Source organism: Colobus angolensis, unplaced genomic scaffold (genome assembly GCF_000951035.1).
Source record: "Colobus angolensis palliatus isolate OR3802 unplaced genomic scaffold, Cang.pa_1.0 Scaffold312, whole genome shotgun sequence".
NCBI classification, from domain to species: Eukaryota; Metazoa; Chordata; class Mammalia; order Primates; family Cercopithecidae; genus Colobus; species Colobus angolensis.
Genome location: NW_012116400.1, coordinates 2,448,812 through 2,467,025, shown reverse-complemented (window position 1 = coordinate 2,467,025; position 18,214 = coordinate 2,448,812). Strand labels below are relative to the sequence as shown.

The following is an 18,214-nucleotide window of genomic DNA, read 5'->3' as shown; positions in this document are numbered from 1 at the left end:
CAATTAACAAAGTGTTTAGACAAGCCTATCCTAAGTTTACCCACAAAACTGAGGGAACATTCCCTTTTTGAGACGAATGTCAGCCCACAGCCCACTGCCTTCTTTCATCTCTTCCAGAACCTCATGGCTACATAAACAAATGTCCTACAAACAGCTGGTTCACTCCAATTTCTTCTCCTATCTGCATTGACTGTCACAGCCTGTACCCATTTACCTGAAGACAATTACTGTGATTTATGATCTAGTGGCCTTATGTTTCTCCAAATTACTTTGAAGGCAGCAAGACCTGAGATGCTACATCCCCACAGATTAACCAAGTTGCGCCTCTCTTGATTAAGTCTAGTCAGCATGGGCTGGGCACGGTGGCTCATGCCTGTAATCCCAGCACTTTGGAAGGCCGAGGCAGGTGGATCACCTGAGGTCAGGGGTTCGAAACCAGCCTGGCCAACATAGTGAAACCCTGTCTCTACTAAAAATACAAAAAAATTAGCTGGGCATGGTGGCAGACACCTGTTATCCCAGCTACTCTGGAGGATGAGGCAGGAGAATCACTTGAAACCAGGAAGCAGAGGTTGCAGTGAGCTGAGATCGCACCACTGCACTCCAGCCTGGGCAATGAGAGCAAAACTCTGTCCCCACCGCTGCCCCCAACACCAAAAAAAAAAAAAAAAAAACAGTAGTTAGCATGACTGGGCTTTTGACTTAGGGCCGCTCCTTGGTCCTTTCAGCTTAGCTTGTCTTGTAACTCAGGGCCCTTTGAAGACATAAACCCTTCTCTGAATGTGGCCTGCTGTCTAAAGTATGTGCATCATGTCATTCACTGGCTAGCACTCTCCCAATGGCTGGAAGTGGCCTTACTTCTCTGCATTCCAGCTGCGGGCTCAGGTCCTTATAGACATCAATGCCTGTAGGATCCGTGGCAGGCTGTGTGTCTCCTCTGCAGATTTGTGACCTTGGATTCCCCATGAAACTGCTTCCCTTGCCTGACTTAACTGATGCTGAAGACATTTGGGCTTAATAAACACTGGGTTGCCCCTTAGAGCTGGATGCTTTAATGCTCTGTTTTCCTGGAGAAAGCCTCCTTACGTATCACCCCACTCACTATGGTGCCCTTATTTCCACTCATTTCTAACTCTGATCCATCTTCCTTCTTGAGCCATAGAGAGTGAACTGAAGAAAACTCTAGTTAAGTCAGCTAATATCATGGATTGTTAACAATATATTTTTTGTGAAACATCTTTTTGTGTCCTTATCATAGGGAATGTACTCTACTAGAAATATCATCAGTCTTCCCTGGCATACTACTTCTGAGCGTGAAAGGGTCTTCCCAGAATCTCTGAAGGTGCCCCACAGGGATAATAACCTACTGTATGTTTCTGTATGGTTAACTCAACTTCTCTCTTAAATGGTCCCTGCGAGAGTTATCATTACAGCATCCTGATTTACAAAACTTACAGATGAAAAAACGCTAGAAGAGGGAAGAAGACAGTGAAGGAGTTCACTTTCCTCACACAGCTGTAGGGTAAACTATAAACAACTAATTTGTCTCTTAAGTTTTTCAAGGTGAATACAACAGACCAGGTCTTTAACAAGAGTCTAGAAGGATCAGGAGATCGAGACTATCCTGGCCAACATGGTGAAAGTCTGTCTCTACTAAAATACGACAAAATTAGCCAGTTATGGTGGCGCATGCCTGTAGTCCCAGCTACTCAGAAAACTGAGGCAGGGGAATCACTTGAATCTGGGAGGCAGACATTGTAGTGAGTTGAGATCGCCCCACTGCACTCCAGCCTGGGCGACAGGGCAAGACTCCGTCTCAAAAAACAAAACAAAACAAAACAAAAAACAGAAAAGTCTAGGAGACCTTAAAGCCTGGTTTGATACGGGAATTATGTAGATAAAAGCTCCAGAAAATAGTTTGAAAGAAGAGAAGAAAGACATTCTCTCATTTAGTATTAATGCATGCACCTCTTCCATGTGGAAAGGAAACAAGTTACCCAAAGTGTGCAGCAATGGCTTTCAAACTGGGGAGGGGTTGAGGTTGTACTCTCCAGGGACAGTTGGCTATTTCTACAGATATTTTTGAATAAGGACCTGGGGGGCAGAGGAATCCTATTGGCATCTAATAAGTAGAGCAGAGAGTTACTGCTAAACCTCCTACAATGCACAAGACAGCTCCCATAATAAACAATCATCCAGCCCCAAATGTCAATAGCTCCAAGGCTAGGAATTCCCGCGCTGAAGTTCACCTACATTTGAATCTCACAACATTTTAATCCCACATACAAATAGACTGAAGCTCACAGATATTAAACGATGTATTTAAAGTATTAGGACTAATTAGACATGTGATTGGACCAGAACACAGAGTTTCATTTTCAGGACTGGCTTTTTCATGCTAACATACTGTCTCCTATTATTCACATGTTCTTCTGAATTTCTTACGAAGAGTTTCATGAAACTTTTCAAGTTTGATGAAGCTGTTGAAAGGGTGTGGCTGTGTTTATATGATGTGTAAAGCCTGCCTTTCCTGAAACTGAATAAATAACACAAAGACAGCTCCCATTTGACAATGCTGGCCATTAAGCAGGATACAGGAAGTCTAAGTTATTATTCTTACTTTACCTGAAAGAAGCTAATGATCTCAGTGAGGAGACTGAGTTCAGCATTATGAGAATGTGGGTAATAGATTAGGTACTTAGGACTCACCGACCCAACTATAAAAGAGTTGCACAATTTTATTGTTAGATTAGTTCATCTTAGCCTTGTGCAGTTGCCTCTACCATTCCTGTGGCCAAGTCCTCCATCTACATTTCCTCCTTAGCTGCTTTTTATCAAGGGAATTATTTAATCTTAGTGTAACTAACAAATTTGGCCATTACTTTATGCCTTCCTCTTCCACATAATCACATGATTACATCTTACTAGAAGGGCTGAGTTCAGTATCCTGGACAACTGCTCTTTAACTTCTCACCTACTGAAGTTCTTTCTTTTCTGGATTTAGCTAGCTTTTAGGCCATAAGAAAACATTTTTGGCTTTAAATTTTAATTAAATTTGATAATGGATGTTCTATTGGATTTTAATTTTTTCATGGTGACATGCACTCAAAATACATTGTCATATTTCTTGAACACCTACTATGTGCCAGATAAAAATTATGAGCACTTAGTATTCAGTCATACATACCATAGGCAGAAGCCCTGTCTTGATGGAGCTTCCATTCTAGAGAAGGATACAGACGATGAACTAGTAAATATATGGTAGAGCATCAAGGTATGATAAATGCTGGGGGAAAAAAGAAAGCAGTGTAAAGGGATAGGGATTGACAGTGGTTACTCTTTTGAATGAGATGGTCCACATCTCTTAGATGTGGTATCTGGAGGAAAAGTGCTAAGGATGATGAACAGCAATATAAAAATCCCTGAAGCAGAATGCTTTTTATTCATTCAAGAAATATTAGGAAGAACTATGTGGCCTCAGGGTGGAGTGAAGACATGAAGATGGCTTATACCACTGGAGAGGGAGCTAGGAGTAGAACATACAGATCCCTATGGGCCTATGATCCCTAAAAAGAACTGCTGTTGCTCCTCTGAGTTGAAAAACTACAGGTGGAACAAGTTGGGGGCAAAAAAACCAGTAAAGAGTCTGTTATGGTTCTCCTAGGAAGAAATGATAGTAGCTTGGAAAGAAGGGAAAGTAATAGACACTTTGCTTGTTTTATTTTTCTCTTTTCCTAAGGATGCTCATAATACAAACAACTTATATTTACCATTTGCTTTTGTATTTGGCAATGTACCATTCTAAACCATGAGACACAGCTTCCTGAGTTTCCATCCTGGATCCATCACTTGTTAGCAGCATGATCTTAGATCTGTAAACTCACCTCTCTGATTCTTTTCCTCCTCTGTAAAACGAAGTTAATACTGGTACCCACTTCAAAGGGCTGTGTGAGTTGAAATCTGTACAAAGCTCTTAGAATTATTATTGGCTTATGTTAAGCATTATGGTATTATATTATTATTATTATTATTCAAACAAATCTATGAGATTCGTATTTCTTTTCCTTCTGGAAAGCAGGTCACTATTATTTAAAATAAATTTACTTTATAGATGAAGAAACTTAATCAACACCTAATAGATGGCTTACAATGCAAACCAAGGTCTTCTGGCACTAAAACTAGGTCCCTTTCCTCCATACTACATGGTGATCAGGTTGTCAGATGCTACCCAAAGCTGTGTATGGGCCTGCACTCCTCAGTCTGCTGTTAAACATCTCAATCACGTTCAACAGGTGTCCACCGAAAGTTTTTTGAGGTTTGTTTCATTTCAATTAACAGAGAAGTGCTGCAGCAGGGATCAGGATGGTGAGAAGTAACCTAAAAGCCACAATTCCATCATACCCTTTTTCCCCATTATTTTACCTTCACAATCTGTAGGTATCGTCTGTTCCTATTGCTTTCTTTATTTTTGGCTGTCTCAGAGTAACTTATTCCTTCCACAAGATAGTTTGGACTTTAAAAGCATTTTTAATCTGTAAAGAAATTTTTCTTAAGAGTTGCACTCTTGACAATATAGGGTAATCATTTAATTATTCTTTGATAAAATCCTCTCTCTCTATGTATATGTATGCATATATATAGTGCACATGTGTATATATAGTGTATATATGTACACAAGTGCATATATGTGTATTCATGTATATGTGTGTAGATGTATATGATATAGAGAGATATGAAATTATATTTGGGAACTTACTGAAAGATTCAGAATTGCTGCTTAGACATGGTTTTTTAATCTCAGGATTATTGGTGTTTGAGGCCAGGTAATGCTTTCCTCTGAGGTGATTTCTTGTGCATTGTAGGATGTTTAACAGCATCCCTGGCCTCTACCCTCTACTGGATACCAGTAACACAGATTCCCCTCCCCCAGTTCTCAAACAACCAAGAAATGTCTCCAGACATTACCAAATATCCCCTATGGGGAATCAAAATTGCCTTCGGATGACAACCACTATGTTAGAGACTTGGAAATGTGATTGGTTTTATTTGTATGCATGAGACTGTTGATTTGTCCCCTTAAAATGTGAGCTCTGTGCCTTTTTAAAAAAGTCTGTGCTGCTTATTATCAAATGGGTATGTTATCAACTGAGTATAATTTTCCATATGCCTTTCGAATTTTCCAAGCATAAGAATAGAAATACAAATGTGATTGGCTCATTACCATTCAAATGGGAAATGAGAAGATCAAAGCTATATGAAATAAGTAGCTTGATCAAAAATAAGTGGAAATATTTCCATATTTAGATCTAAATTTTAGAGACATTGTACCCTATCAGTAAAAATGTTTGAACATGAACCCCTTATCTATGTATATTTATTAGAAAACAAATACTCAGTCTTTCCCAGCAATCAGAAGAGGAGAGAATATTTCCCAACTCATTCTATGAGGCTAGTATTGCCACCACACCAAATCCAGACAAATGCAGTAAATAAACACTACAGTTCAATATCTCTCATGGAATTATGTACAAAAATAGTCAAGACAATGTCATATTAGCAGAAAGATAGACATATGGACCAATGGAACAGAATAGGAGGCTCAGAAATAAACCCACATGAATATGCTCAACTAATTTTTGACAAAGGCTCAAAGCCAATTCAATGGAGAAAAGATGGCCTTTTCAACAAAGGGTGCTAGAGAGATTGTGTATACATAGCCAAATATGTAAGAAATAAAAAATTAACCTCCACCTATATCTTATACCTTATACAAAAATGAACATAAAAATAGATCATAGACCGCTGGGCACGGTGGCTCATGCCTGTAATCCCAGTAGTTTAGGAGGCTGAGGCGGGTGGATCACGAGGTCAGGAGATCGAGACCATCCTGGCTAACACGGTGAAACCCCATCTCTACTAAAAACACAAAAAATTAGCTGGGCGTGGTGGTGGGCACCTGTAGCCCCAGCTACTCGTGAGGCTGAGGCAGGAGAATGGTGTGAACCTAGGAGGCAGAGCTTGCAGTGAGCCAACATCACACCACTGCACTTTAGCCTGGGCGACAGAGCAAAACTCTGTCTCACAAAAAAAAGAGATCATAGACTTACAGGTAAAATATAAAAGAATAAAAAGAAAAAAAATTTAGGATAAAGTCTCTGAGATCTAGGGCTAGGCCAAGAGTCCTCACACTCCAAAAGAACAATGCATAAAAGGAAAAATTGAGTCACTGGATAGCATCAAAATTAAAAACTGTTGCTTTGTAAAACACCCTTTGAAGAAGTTGAAAAGACAAGCTACAGACTGGGAGAAAATGTTTTCAAACCACATCTCTGATAGAGAATGAGTAGGTAGACTATATAAGGAACTCTCAAAACTAAGTAATAGAAAAAAAATCCAGTTAGAAAATGGGCAAAAGAAATTAAGAGGATACCCAGATGGCAAGTAAACACAGGAAAGATTTTCGGCATTATTAGTAATTGGGGAAATATGAATGGAAGTCACAATATAATGTCACTATACACCTAACAGAATAAAAAATAGTGATGACTCCAAATGCTTGTGAGGGTAAGGAAAAACTGGATCACCCCTACACTGCTGGTGGCATGTAAAATGGTACAGCCACTCTGGAAAACAGTTTGATAGGTTTTTTTTTTAAAAAAAAAAAATTCAAATGTCATACAGCCTAGCAATTGTACTCCTGGGCATTTATTTCAGAGAAATGAAAACTCATATATATATGTGTGTGTGTGTGTTTATATCAGTTTTATCTCTAACAGACAAATGTTTACATAGGCTATGTGTTGTTCAGCAGGTAAGTGGTTAAGCAAATTGTGATTTGTATTGTGGAATACTACTCAGCAATAAAAAGGAGAACTCTGAATATGATTAGTAGGCCATACCAAAGTCAATATTTGAGTGTGATACTTTATTATAGTTTGGCTAAATTTTACCATTAAGAGAAACTGAACAAACTGTACTAGATCTTCTTTATAGTATTTCTTACAACTGCATGTGAATCTACAATTATTTAAACAAAAATACATTAAATATAAATGAAAAAAGATAAGATAAAGGTGAAATAAAACATGTTATATAGTATTAATGATAATAGCTTAATACTGTCATATACTTCAAAGTCCATTAAATACCTGAAAAGGTCATTATTGCCATATTAGATATAGCTTCATAGCTCAGTCTTCTTAATAACCTTTATTTTTTTCCTTACTTCACATCAGATCTGATATATTGTCATTTAAGAAGTTACCTTGTTAAGAATTCATTCTACAAAGATTGGAAATGTTATTCTTCTATGTTCCTATTTGCTTAGACCTGCATATTACAATAATTATTTTCCACCTGCCATTTATTTGCAGGAGTCTTTTTGAGGCACTTGTTCATTTTAAGAGGGATTTTTAATGTAAGATATTCTGTGTCTATGTAACCAGGCACATGTAAGCTACCAGACACTGCAGCATGCTGAAAACAGTAAACGAACCAGTAAGGGCTCCACTGGCTTCCCTTGGCATCTTAGGACTCTACACTCATTTCAGGAAGCTTTGCATGTGGACCATAAGTGACACCCCACCTCTGACTTTCAATAGAGGAAGGGTGCCAGAAACCATCTGTGTTATAAACATTAATAGAGTTAAGTATCTTTCATATCTGTTCTAGATGAAATTATTATTAGAAAAAGAAGTTCAACATTTTCATCTTGAACACTAAATGATCTTTCTTGATAGCTCCAGTGGTATTTACCAGTTTAGAGACCACCAGTTTAAAGAAAAAAGCCATGTGTGGATCAAAAAGACTTGATACACTGCATTGCAGGTAGAGAGGACCAGGCAGTGAGAAAACCAGCAAGGCGCTGAGTAGAATTTAGGTTAACTGGATGCTACCAGCCTTCTGTATCTTGCTTACTATGACCCCTAAACCCAGTTACTAGCTAATTGAGAAAGTCCTGGAAATGAAGACAGCATCACATCTAAACTCCCAAGTTCTGCCAGATAACAACTCCTTAGGTCCAATTTATCCTTTTCCTTTTTATTAAGTAAATATTTTCTTAAAGTATAACACACAGATGGAAAAGGGCATATGCCATAAATAAGCAGGTCAGTGAAATTACAGAAAGGAAAGCATTGGCATAAACGGTCCCCAGATCAAGATACAGAATGTTACCAGCACATGTAGGGCCCTCTTGTTCCTACTTTTCTAATTCTATTCCATGGAGAACCACTATCCTGACTTCTGATACCATATATTAATGCTTATTTGGGGATTTTATTTTAAAGGGATTAGGAAATACATAGTGTTCTGGGTCTGGTTTTATCCATGCTGTTGATTATGCTTGTAGTTCATTCATTCTCATTGCTGCATATTATTATCTTAAATTATTATACCACAATTGTTGATGAACATTTTTTCCTTGACTTTTGACTGTTATGATAGTGCTGTTAAGTACATTCTTACATTCTCCTCTATTCTTTTTTTTTTTTTTTGAGACGGAGTCTCGCTCTGTCACCCACGTTGGAGTGCAGTGGCTGGATCTCAGCTCACTGCAAACTCTGCCTCCCGGGTTTAAGCCATTCTGCCTCAGCCTCCCAACATTCTCCTCTATTCTTATTCCAGATTGTGGCATTGTTTTCCTGTAAACTGTGGTACTAATCTCCCTAAAAAATCTTTGATACCTTACATTGCAAAAAGAAAAAGCAATCCTCCTAGAAACAATTAGCTTTCTTTTCTGTACAGTAATACAAATGATTCCTGACCATCTATAGAGTTTGAGTCCAAAAGCTATGACAGCAGGAGGCTGAGTAAACGTGGGATGTTGAATGAGCCCTCTAGGTCTGAGATTCCATAAGACAAAGTCATTGCCATGTGCTGGGAGGGGTCAGGGTAGAGTTTCGAAGGAAAGGTGGAACCGAGAGTTTGGACATTGCATATTGCAATATGTATTTACAAAGAAGAGTAGTGTGTTCAAAGCAAGGAAAAGGTAAAAAGGCATGGAATGAAAATATTATTGCTCGGGTTGAACAGATTAGAACAGGATAAACTATCAATTACTCCTTGTGTCGTTTCCTGTTTGATTCTCCAATTTACAGATAGGTAGTCATAGAATAACACTGAAATCCTTCTGCCTTGGTGTATCTTGGAAAATAAAACAAAACCATGCTAGTCTCCGAAAAGGGGCAGTGCAGAAAGTAGATCTGAATACACGTGAAATGAGCCAGCACGATGAATATTTGTCTGTTCTCACTTTCTCTTCTCTTGTTCTCGTGTGTATGTGCCCCCTTGCAAAGTAAACAGTGCTGGCAATTATTAAAACCATTCTTTGCTCATAAACTGAGAATGTTTGAAAACAGAGGCAGAGAGACAGAAATGACTGGACCCCTATGGTGCATTTTTATTTTATTTGCTTTTAAGAAAATATCTACCTGCCCCTACATACTGGGTTGAGGCTCCTTCTCTCCTTAGCTTTCTCTCAGACAGAATAATCACCTGTCTAAGCATTTAAGGTACTGACTAATTTGTGACCCTAAATGAAGGCCAGAGAATGCTAACCATGTCCCCTGAGTTGAAACAGTTTTCAGTAGGTGGATGAAAACCCATCTTGCTAATTATAATTTTGGATAACAGATTAAAATATGTATAAGGTTTCCTCCTTAGATCATTAGATCTTTCTGAATGACAACTTTTCTATTTATTTATTTATTTATTTATTTTTGTTCCTTGCTTTTTTTCTTTTCTTTTCTTTTTATTTTATTATTATACTTTAAGTTCTAGGGTACAAGTGCATAACGTGCAGGTTTGTTACATATGTATACTTGTGCCATGTTGGTGTGCTGCACCCATCAACTCATCAGCACCCATCAATTCGTCATTTATATCAGGTATAACTCCCAATGCAATCCCTCCCCCCTCCCCCCTCATGATATGCCCCGATGTGTGATGTTCCCCTTCCCGAGTCCAAGTGATGTCATTGTTCAGTTCCCACCTATGAGTGAGAACATGCGGTGTTTGGTTTTCTCTTCTTGTGATAGTTTGCTAAGAATGATGGTTTCCAGCTGCATCCATGTCCCTACAAAGGATGCAAACTCATCCTTTTTTATGGCTGCATAATATTCCATGGTGTATATATGCCACATTTTCTTAATCCAGTCTGTCACAGATGGACATCTGGGTTGATTCCAAGACTTTGCTATTGTGAATAGTGCCGCAATAAACATTCGTGTGCATGTGTCTTTATAGCAGCATGATTTATAATCCTTTGGGTATATACCCAGTAGTGGGATGGCTGGAGAGGATGTGGAGAAATAGGAACACTTTTACACTGTTGGTGGGATTGTAAACTAGTTCAACCATTATGGAAAACAGTATGGCGATTCCTCAGGGATCTAGATCTAGATGTACCATATGACCCAGCCATCCAACTTTTCTATTTATTAGCTCTGCATGCCTTAGAAAAAAATGTGCTTGTGTTGGAGAGCTCCAGAATGTACCTGCCAGATTGGGAGCAGATCTTGTATTCACTTGTGCCTCTCTGCAGCTCAGTTTACAGCTTTCCTAGGTTTCTGTGTTCTGTGCCTGGGTTTTGATTATGAAGTAAGGTCTTGCATGCCTCAAGAAGTGGACTTTGTTAAGTGTGATCTGCTGTGCAGTGAGGACTTTTTTCTTTATATAAATTTTTAAAAAGAAACTGATGTGAGAAATAAGAGCCCCAGGGAACGGATGCTTATGTGCAGATTTTGCTGATATAGGAGAAGAAAAGATAACTGTGTTTTGAAAAGATGTGCAATAGTTTAATCATTTCCACTAGCTTTGCTATTTAGGATAGCTAGATAAGTTGCAATGAGGGACAGGCAATGGTATGGGAGAAAGTAAGAGAGGGACAGGTAAAGCAAAGTTAAAAGAAAAGGATAGAAATGGAGAGAATTTGGTTATGTTTGCCTCTTTGTATTGAATCTTTTTGCTCTAAATCAGGGTTTTTGCACGTTTATAAAGTGGAGCCCAGGAGGGATCCACCTCAGCTGTTATCAGGCCATGACTATGAAATGTGAAACTGAGGATGGAAATGATAGGATGGCTGACATCTGGCTAATTGCCATTGCAATTGAAAGTTGACTGACAGTTGTGTGAAAATTGCTTGGAGATGAAGAACTTTCAATGAACCATGATGGACAGAAGTATCTGAGCAAAGAGATAGTGGGCGATGAAAGAGATGGCCTGGAGGACAGGGAGGAAATTGCCTGTCATATTCTCTCCTCTCTTGTATTCTCCTCCCATTGTATCTCAAGAGTAAAGCTTACTCAGGTAATGGCAAGTTATTTTCAAAGAGAAAACAGAAAGCAGAGGTTTGCAAGTCTGGAGTTACATTAATTTCCCTAAATTTGCCTTCACCCAAAGACTACTGAAGCACCAGTCATCCAAGGGTCTTTTCCTAAACAAGTGCTTCCAAACTGCTCAGTACCCAAGCCCTCAAAACATGAGCCCCCAGTGCTGCCCTCCACAGTGACAACTCTGTGGTCCTCCTCCAAGCACTTAGTGCTGAGAAGTGACTTCGGAATTGTCAAGATATTTCCTGTGAATGGTCACTCCCAGAACAGGCTTGCTGAACCCTGTAGCATAAGTGGTTACTACTATAATCAATAAATCCAAGTTAACCTACCTAATCAACATTGTCTCCTTCATCTTTTACATTTTCATTTTGTATACATTTTAATTTTGGCTGTGTGGAAATCATTGGTGATCATTACATGGAGTAATATTAATGGTAGGGTTTTCTGGAGATGTCCAATATTGTGGATAATGGTCCTAAAGAAGAAATTTGCAGGGAGGCTTTGCTTTATGAAACCCTTCACACCACCCCTGACTTGTGAGGAGAGAATAGCTGCCTACTGCCTGATCCAGTTCTTTTTATGTCCCTATAAATACAATCTTTCAGATTGGGTTTTAAATACTTTTTGTTATATTATGATGCATTTTTTTAAAGAATTTAGGCAATGATTTTTTTTTAATTTAGAATTTCCTGATAATGTTAAGGGTCAGAGAATCAAACTATTCTTTCCATTTTATAATATTGGTTAAAAGTGCCTTACAATAACAGTTTGTGTTTTGCTGTTTTAGTTAGTGTTGTTTTCATGCATGAGTTACATTGCTGTGGTCAAAACTTGTAAAGAAACTTTTTGGCCTTATAAACTGTATTGGAAATTGTCATATACTTTCCTAACAAGTAATTTTATTTTTTGTTTAATTATGCAAACTTAAGGGGACTGTTGAAGAAAAATAGTGTATTTTTCGGGCCAAAAATATATATGGTGGTATATTTTAAGCCAAAAATTCTATTAAGGGAGTTCATTTTGTCTAGCAGACATTCTTATTCTTTTTCTTGCTTTGCATGTGAACGTTCAGACTATGATGCTCAGGATTTGAAAAAATGCATACTTGAATTATAAATTTTTTTGAGGTTTAACTAAGTTAATTTTTCTAATGAGAGGAAATTAATAAAATATTTTAGAAGAAACTTAACTTTATATGTCAACTTCTGGGTCAAAGAGATTCATTTCAGGTTCACGTTAAAACTTCCATCATGTTCATTGAATAATTTTAAGGTTGTCTTAGTCATCTTGGGCTGCCATAACAAAGCACCATGGACTGTTTGCTTTAAACAACAAAAATTTATTGTCTCAGTTCCGGAGGCTGGGAAGTCCAAGATCAGGACCTAGTACAGTTCAGTTTTCAGTAAGGGTTTTGTTTCTGGCTTGCAGATGGCCACCTTCTTACTGTGTGCCTACATGGCTCCATCACCAAATGCCATCGTTTTGGGAGTTAAGGGTTCAGTATATTCATGGCAGGATGGGGCGGGAGATATCAACATTCAGTCCACCAAAAAGACCTTAGAACTCTGCTGATAAACTCTGTATTTGTCTTCAGTTTGTGGAAGGCATACAGGAATCTGGGTTACACTAGTTCGAAGAGGTTATCATAATTTTTAAACTAAACTGGAAAATGTGAATGGTTTGCTCCATGGATTGTTTATTAATAAACAGCAACTTTCTCTCCTATGTTGACTAAAGGTGACATAAAACTTAATAATGATTAGTAGCTGAGTTTCTATCCCTCATCCTACTACTGCCTTTCCAGCCAAAGCAAATTGCAGAGTTAAGATGGCACTCAATAAATATTTGTTGGAAGGATTAATGAATAAATGAATAATTTAGGCAAAATCTATCAAGTCTAAAAAAATAGTCCTCAATCTTATTCAGTAAATATTGTCTGCAAGCTGACTTTGAAAAAGAGCAACAGAATAGAAATGCCCAAATTTTAAAAAGGTGATGACTCAGTTGAAAACCTGAGAAATAGAATAACATGACTAAATAATCATATGGCAATAACAGATTAAGACATAGTTTTGGGTTACTCATGGATGATTACATGGTCCAGGGATAATCATCTATAGATACATCTATGGTAGTAGCTACATGTACATGGTTTTACCATTTCTATAGCATAATTTTTATTTGAATCAAAATAAAATAAAATTTTACAGATCTTTTGTCTAGATCTAGATTCCATGGAAATACTGGACATGCCCATCATTAGACACAGTAACCATGTTGAGAGGTGCCTCCTCTTGTTCTCTTCCAGGTGTAGTATCTTAGTGCTGTCCAAGGACTACACCAAATTCTCAATGAGACCCCCTGATCCAGAACTGACAACAAAAATCTCTCCATTTTAGTTTTTCTAATTTCAGATTGCCAGATAAAATATAGGATACCCAGTTAAATTTTAGAAAACAAGTACTGCATATAGAATTATTTACTTATATCAAAAGTATCCTATTTTTATTTGCCAAATTGGCAACCTTTCTGTAAGCCTGTCCCAAGTGCTACTTTATCATTGCATTGTAATTTTAACCACCCTTCAAAACACAGTCTATTTGAAAAAAAGGATTACACTCACATATAAATGTCTCATAGGTAGATTATTGTATAGTCATTAAACTAAGTATATTTATATATTTATATTTATCCAGAAGATCAGTCTTCTGGAGGTTAATTTTGAATAGAAATATTTTATAGTATTCCACCTCAACAGAGAATTGATACTTTCTTCTCAAGTTTGAATGGTTAAGAAGAGGTTGGGTGTGACATTCATTGTGAATCTGTAAGAGTGGTAATTCTAGCACCACAGTTTCAGAACAGGACCTAGCTATAGAAAGCATGTGATAGTCATCACCACAGGCTAAAATTATTCTGGTAACATTCGTATGAAATTATTGTTTGTTCTAATGGGCAGAAACATTTATCATTTTTATTTATTTACTGTCCTCTGAAATGTGGACAAAGAACACTGGGTTAGAAGTAAGGAAACCTAGATCTTATTCCCAGATCTGCCATTGGTTTTTAGGTGGTCTCAAATGTACTGGGCCTGAGTTTCTCACTTAAAGATTCTGCATGATTGCATCTCAACTTTATGTAAGAAGCAGCTGAGGTGTCTAGGGGAACATGTAGATTTCTGGGTTTCCCATCAGACATTTTGATTCTGGCACCCTAGGAGTGGGCCAGGATGATGAATATTTTTAATAAGCACACAAGTTGATCAAATGCAAGTAGTTCTGTACCATAGGTTGGCAAACTTAGAGTAGGTGACCTCTCAGTCCCTTTCTATTTAGTTTTACAAATGTAGACATCTGTGATTCAAATAAATAAACTTGTTTATCTAGAAGTGTATTCTCACTTTTTAGAAATAAATTGTTTATTTTAGAAAAATTGAAAAATATATAAATATAAAAAAGCGTCCATTAGAAGTTTAAATGTCTTATAACAATCCCACAAAATACACAAAAGCTAATTTCAAAAGCTGTATTAACTCTACATTGTGAATGCCTCTGGTTATTTGTTTATTGGGCAACTTAATCTAAAAAGGTTCTTTCATGAATTTTCATCAATTTTGCAACAAAGCCCTGTTGCAAATTGTGAATTATGCATTAACATATGTTCATGTTAATTTATACACTGGTGACAGGTTTTTGGCATGGGATCAATAACTTACAATTATAATTTTTAAAGTTTGTTTATTAATACCATCAGGGACTTGGGATTATCATTTAGTTAACAATGTGTCATTTGAACCCAATTTTTTAAAAAGAGTAAGTTCTGCAGTTGTCTTAAGTCAGTATATTTGTCCAAGGAACAACAAATGAATCTGAAACTAACAAGATAAATGCTTCCTGCTCTTCTCAATTAATAACTTTTATAGCTCTGTAAGATTGCCTGACGTTGGTGTCTTGTCATCAGATGTAAATGCAGGGTGTTGTTACACCAAATTTCTCTAATATCTAAATAATTATAGGCAAGTCTATTTAGGTTACAATACTTAAAGATAAAAATTATAATTTCAACTAGCTGCTTCTGAAAATTGAATGTGATGCTTCATTTCTTTATGCATATTCTTTAAAGTTAAGACAAAAAATTCCTAAAAAGAAATCAGAATAATCTTAAGAAGCTTCAATAGTATGTTTCTCTCTCTCTAGTATGCTTTTATTTAAGCACATTGGTTTGTAAATAAACCTTCTTTTGAAAAGCCCTGGTATACAAAAAATATTCTAACAAAACAAGTAAATTAGAAGTTGATTATTTGCAATGCTTCAAACATTTTCTGCCTTAAAAATATGACTGTATGACTGCATTTCCCTTGAAGAAGCTCCTGTTTATTGCACTGAAATGGGATTTGTCTCAAATAATTTTATGCCAACTTTTTGGAAGCACATTGTTATGTAAGTGGAAGTTCAGTTTTTCTATACACAGCAAGTATTTGATCAATCACTATTACTAATTTGTAGAGAGGTTTTAGCTACCACATCTGATAATTATATTTCAATATTTATTTTGAAAAAATGAAGTTACTAAGAACAAATCAATTATAGGCTCCCTTTATCCCTCTGGTGATGAACAGTGGAGCCAAAGGGGGGTGTGAGCTTTGAGTATGCCTGCTGTTCATCCTTATTAACATCTTTGCAGGTGCGCCTTGCTGGTGGTGGCAGAGGTAGGAAAGAAAAGAGCATATTTTTCTAATTAGCAGTTCTATATGAAATAGCATATGATAGAAGGCCAAGGGTAATTATTCCTACACCCACAATAGGAAATTTTAGGTTTTTAGATTTTTTAATTTATGATCATAGAAGGAATACAATTTTGAATAGCAAAGAGCTGATTTTGAAATCTTGGTTCTCTCCATTGTTAATAGTGTCAAGGTACGCATCTTCTCTGAGATTTTGCTTCTTATCTTTAAAATAAACATGATAATGCTGTGTTCAGTGGGTCCTTATAAGGATAAACTAAAATTATCTTCATATATATATACACACACACACATATATATATATATACTTACCCTTCTCTGGTATTTAGGAGGCAATTAATCAACATTTAAATGTGCATTTCCATCCACTCTGAAATAATGAAGCTGTCCCTGTGGTCCTGATTTGAAACCAAAGCTTTCTATGTCCCCTATAGCCACTAGGATATCTAGTCTATATAGTATCATTCTGCATCTGTTGGTAGGTTTCTTTACATTTGTTAGTAAACCTATGTGATCATCCAAACTAGTCTGGTAGAATCGTTAGCCCCTTTCATGCTCATCTTCCACCCTCTGCACCACCAACCTCCCTACTCTACCCATCTGTAGCAGTCTGTCACAAGGATTGTCAAACTGTGACCTGTAGGTCAAATCCAGTCACTCACATGCTTTTGTAAATAAAAATTGATCTAGATATAGTCATTCCCATTCATTTACACCAAGTGGATGGCAGCTTTTGAACTGCAATGGTTGGGATGAGTAGTTGTAAGAAATCTGACCGCACAAAGCCTAAATTATTCACTATTTAGCCATTTGCAAAAAATGTCTGTAGACTCTGGTCTATTGCCTAATAGAGTATAACTAGAGTTTTTAAATATGGTTGATTAAAAATTAAATACTTGTTGACAATTAAGTGGAGAACAGAAAAATGCGAGCGTTCTTGTCATAAACATATCTTAACTCTCCTACTAAGTATGATGACAATAAGGACAGAAAAACAAAGTAATTTAAGATAAATAATGGAAAGATGGAATCCAAAGATGATGAATCCTCCATTAAGTGCTATTGTACCTTATTTGAGTTATGTTATCTTTGTTAGCCTCAGTTTTCTTATCTGCCAAGTGAAAATAATAATTTCTGCTCGACCTAACACCCTAAGGTCCAAGTGCACATTGCACAAACTAACGATATTCTTATGCTATGTAACCTTTATTTTCTTTATATAATTATAACTCCTAACCTAAATTTAGAATTCAAGATGCATTCATTCTTCTTTTCTGAAAGTTTCATAAAAAATGGTGGTTGTCCTTGTAGGAACAGCTAGGTGTGAGCTGAGTAAAGATAAAGAAGTATCTTTAGACAGTATTTGAGGATTTAGTAAACCTTATTTAACATGGAGCAAAATTTCTGGCAGGCCCGATGGAGAGAAAGAAGGGAGAGTGTGTGTCAGAAAAAAAAGAAAATAGAGCTTAGAGAAAGGGGAACTAAGGTGAGGAGACAGATGGCCAATGACCTTGCAATGAGAATATTGAGTATAGCAAATTATTAGCTGTTCAGTGTCTCCAACAAAATCAGTGACAGCAGCCCCTGATATATAGGCAATCAAAGGCAAGGTCTTCAGGCACTGCAAAGGGCTAGAAGACCTGGTAGTTGGTAAACAACAATTCAGAACATTTGATCTTTAAGAGACTTCTGAGGGCCGTGAAATGGGCACTGATCTATAATGCAGAAGCCCTTAGATTTAAGGCCAGACATTTCTATCTCATGTCGTCATGAGTAAGTCTCAGTTTCTTCATTTGTATATTTAGAATATCTTCCTTGTGTACTTCATGAGACTTCAAAGAATTTAATGAGGTAATTTGTGTAAACATGTTTTGAAAACTCTTCAATTATAGTCCCATATTATCATTTTATTGAGTATAATAGCTGAATAACCAGAGAAGGACATGGGCTTTTAGTATATTTCTAGAAAAGTTGATAGATTTTCTGCCTGCACAGACACAGTTACACACACACATGTCCAGACTTATTTCATAGATCCATCTATTTAGGTGATATGGAAGTAGGGATATAGTAAAATACTCTCTCGGCAGGGCTTGGTGGCTCAAGCCTGTAATCCCAGCACTTTGGGAGGCCGAGA

General features: G+C 37.0%; 1 protein-coding gene across 1 annotated transcript in view; it reads left to right on the top strand.

Moving 5' to 3' along the window:
- DCC (DCC netrin 1 receptor) overlaps nt 1-18,214 on the top strand; it is a 1,279,089-nt gene that overhangs the window by 167,678 nt on the left and 1,093,197 nt on the right. The window lies entirely within an intron of this gene.